Here is a 4,009-nt window from a genome sequence, read left to right on the forward strand (position 1 = left end):
ATATACCCACATACACACACTTATTTTATCGTGATGCTCTGCCATTTAGAAGTTCTACCATTTAGAGGTTCTCCCATTTAGAGGTTCTCCCATTTAGAAGTTCTACCAGTTAGAGGTTCTACCATTTAGAAGTTCTACCATTTAGAGGTTCTCCCATTTAGAAGTTCTACCATTTAGAGGTTCTCCCATTTAGAAGTTATACCATTTAGAGGTTCTCCCATTTAGAAGTTCTACCATTTAAAAGCTCTCCCATTTAGAAGTTCTACCATTTAGAATTTCTCCCATTTAGAACTTCTAAAATTTAGAGGTTCTCCCATTTAGAACTTCTAACATTTAGAGGTTCTCCTATTTAGAAATTCTACCATTTAGAAACTCTCCCATCTAGAAGTTCTACAATTTAGAGGTTCTCATATTTAGAACTTCTAACATTTAGAGGTTCTCCTATTTAGAAGTTCTACCATTTAATAACTCTTCCATTTAGTAGTTATACCATTAAGAAGCTCTCCCATTTAGAGGTTTTCCCATTTAGAAGTTCTACCATTTAGAAGCTCTCCCATTTAGAAGCTCTACCATTTAGAGGTTCTCCCATTTAGAAGTTCTACCATTTAGAAGCTCTCCTATTTAGAAGTTCTACCATTTAGAGGTTCTCCCATTTAGAAGTTCTACCATTTAGAAGCTCTCTAAATTAGATGCTCTGCAATTTAGAAGCTTTCCAATTTAGATGCTCTTCCATTTTGAAGCTCTCTCCAATTTAGATTTTTAAATTGAATTTGAACAGCTCGCTTTTTCTCTCTCTCTCTTTTTTCTCCTCTCTTCTTCTCTCTCCCCTTGTATTTCTCCCTCTTCTCTCTCTCTCTCTCCTTCTTTCTTTTTATTTTCGTCCACTGCGCATTGTAACGCTTACGCACATGGATTTTGACTTGGAACGGCTTGCTTGCCCCCCTCCCCTCCCCCCCACACACACAAGAGGACACATAATTGTGTCTTGTACCTTCTAGTGTCACTTTTCACTCTCCCCCCCCAGCCCCCCCCCCCCCACACACACAAGTTACATAATAAACCTTGTCTTCGAGTCCGAAGATTAATGAGGAATGCAGTATTTCTGGTGGCTACGCAGCCCCAGCAGTGACCTAAATACTTTGCCGCATCCAGGGCAAGCATAACCATTGTCCGCGGTGGTCGATTCAGATTTTCTTTTCGCTGTCTGCGTCTGTCCTCGGTAGCGGATTTTCTTTTGGTCTCAAATGTGTATCCCGAGGCCTTCGTGAGTGAACTGCAGTATCTGGTTTGACTTCTCAATTCAATTTCTAAATATTTAATAATCTCTATGTCGCTTTTCGGCTAGCACCGCACGCGAAAAAAAAAATACCTTCAGAAAAAAAAATGTAGTAGGCCCTCACAGATATTTTGATGTTCTCCACAAATGAAAATGAACATTTCCACTTTATCTTATATAATATAGACGTTACTTCAAAAAAGAAGACGATTACGTCCTACGCGTCATATCAATCTCGTTTTTGTTAGTGAACTTTTAAAGAGCCAACCTTGGCGAGTTAATTACCAAAGAATTGTGGATTTTTTTTATATGTACCCACAATCAGGCAGCTATTTCCTATTTTAGATAGACCTAATTTTAGCAGTGTTTTTTTTTTCTGGAGCTGGTGAATGTGATATCGTGAATGGGCCTGGATCCAGGATTTGACGATTCCACAGGGCATACCCAGGGCACAGTCCACTTTAAGATTTCTACTGCAGAAAAGTTAAATTTGGAGAGCTCTATGGATGGCGGAGAATGGACCATTGACCAACCCCACCTTGTCCCATGGATATTCTAGTTACAGTCTTCAGACCTAGATGTTTCCTTTTATTGGAGAAAATTGCCAAGACCGAAAACTCCCTTAAAATGCGAGGACTATATTTAAAAAAAAACAAAAGCCTGACGAAACACCCAGCCTACACTAAAAAAAAATTTTAGCAAAAAACAAAGTAAGGAAATATGCTTAAAACAAAGTCTTATTTTTATATATTTTTTTAAAGAACATTCCTCCTTTATTCAGCTGATAACTCTTTCTAAAAGCGATTATTTTGCTCTAAAAGAATGAATGGTAGATTCTTTAAAAAAGTGGAACATTTTTTACCCTGCCCTAATTCTCCCTCCCCTTCTCTCAATCTGGAAAAAAAAAATTCTGGTTTAGCGAATGTATAAATCTACTCAGAGCATGGAACTATACAATTCTAATGAAAGACCTATAGATAAAGACTTACAAGAAGGTGCGCAAGATGTCTGTGTAATGAATATTTACGGGAATACCCTCTGACGTACGTGTGTTCAAGATATTGTATGTCTAGACTTCCAACCAAATTTAATTTGAAAAATTATTATATTTGAAAAAATATCATAACAGTCAAACCAGAGTGCAATCCATAAGGTCAATTAGCTAGTAACTTTTTTCCTAAAAATATACACTAACTGTCAAATTTTGAAGAAAATCGTTAGAGCCGTTATGGTAATTATATTTGTATATAGTACTGGTAATTGTTAGTTAGTAGAATCTTGGTTGTAATTTAGGACGAATTGTATGTTTATTTGTTCTGATTTCATTGGTCTGTTTAGTTAAAGTAGAGTTACGGCCCTTGAAAAATCATTATTGTTGTCAGAGACCTGAGTTTTGGACAAATCCTAGAAGTACTCTAGATGGCAGCCAGGGGCGGACTAGGTGTCAAAATCGGCCCGGGCATTTCTATAAAATTCGGTCCACAAATTCTCTATCATGTGATGGGCATCCATTTCTAGGTGTATCGGTCCTTAAAAATCATTAACTTTGATAATATATCGATATGCATGCATATAGTAAACTCTATATCTTAATAAGCAATATAGCGTCTTTTCAAATCAGCAATTATGTAGGCCCTAAAAAGATGAAGCCTACTATTAGCACTGTCTACATTCTACATTTTATTTTCGGATAATGTGTTCGATTAAAATAGTATTACACTGTAATGTCTGTGAAAGATTTTTTTTTTAACACGACGCTCAGAGGGCCTGTTATACAAATAAAAATAATAATATAATAAGAATATTATAAAACCTTTAACAATTTGAAATGTGCCATAGTGGATTCGATCAGGCCATTTCGGTGGCCCTACCGGCCCATTTGGGTACCGGCCCAACCGGGCATTTGCCCAAATGCCCATATAGTCAGTCCGCCCCTGATGGCAGCTTTCATAGTTTGTTATATATTAAATAGTTCAACATTTGATTGCGTTATTTACAGTTACAGTTTATTCTGATTGTTTTTATTACATTCATATTTCTGCTCTTAATTAATCCCTGGCGTCTCTTTGATTTGTCGAAAGACGTACGTTTATGTGTCCAGGTCAGAGCCGTGTCAGGAGTTCACAACAGCCGTTTTATTTTTAGATCTATGTCCCCCACCATTAACCCATGAAGAGTTTGCAAGCTGAAAAGATGAATTGTGCTACTAAGCATTTGTATTCAAGCTTTACATTTTGGGGGAAGACTGAAAATGAAATACAAACGATTAATATTAAGCTTGAGATTTTTTAGCGAATGGCCGCGCTCAGAATGCGCTCAAACTGGGAATCTATTAAAACCGTTTCTTAGCGAGCACCTAGGAGGTTAAAGGATCTTTTGTACAAAATTTCATTCGAAACAGTAATTTCAGAGATCTCTTGATAGATTAATCAATTAACGAATCCGTCAGTGGTAGTAGCCTTTTTTCGAATATGTATGACTTTTTTGTGTGATTGAGAATGGCATTACTACAGTACATACATTTAAAAAAAAAAAAATAAATTATAGTTTTACTAGTCGACCGGCGGCGTAGCATACGCCGCTATTTTGCAGGGCCAGGCTTAGGCCACTGCAACCTATACGACAGCAGTGAGCCACGCACTTTCATAGAACCCGCGCTAATTCTAAGTGTATACTTTTTTAATTAAACCATTTTATAACTTATAACAGAATTCCAGCAGCCTTCTGATTTAC

Source organism: Biomphalaria glabrata, chromosome 9 (assembly GCF_947242115.1).
Source record: "Biomphalaria glabrata chromosome 9, xgBioGlab47.1, whole genome shotgun sequence".
Classification (NCBI taxonomy): Eukaryota; Metazoa; Mollusca; class Gastropoda; family Planorbidae; genus Biomphalaria; species Biomphalaria glabrata.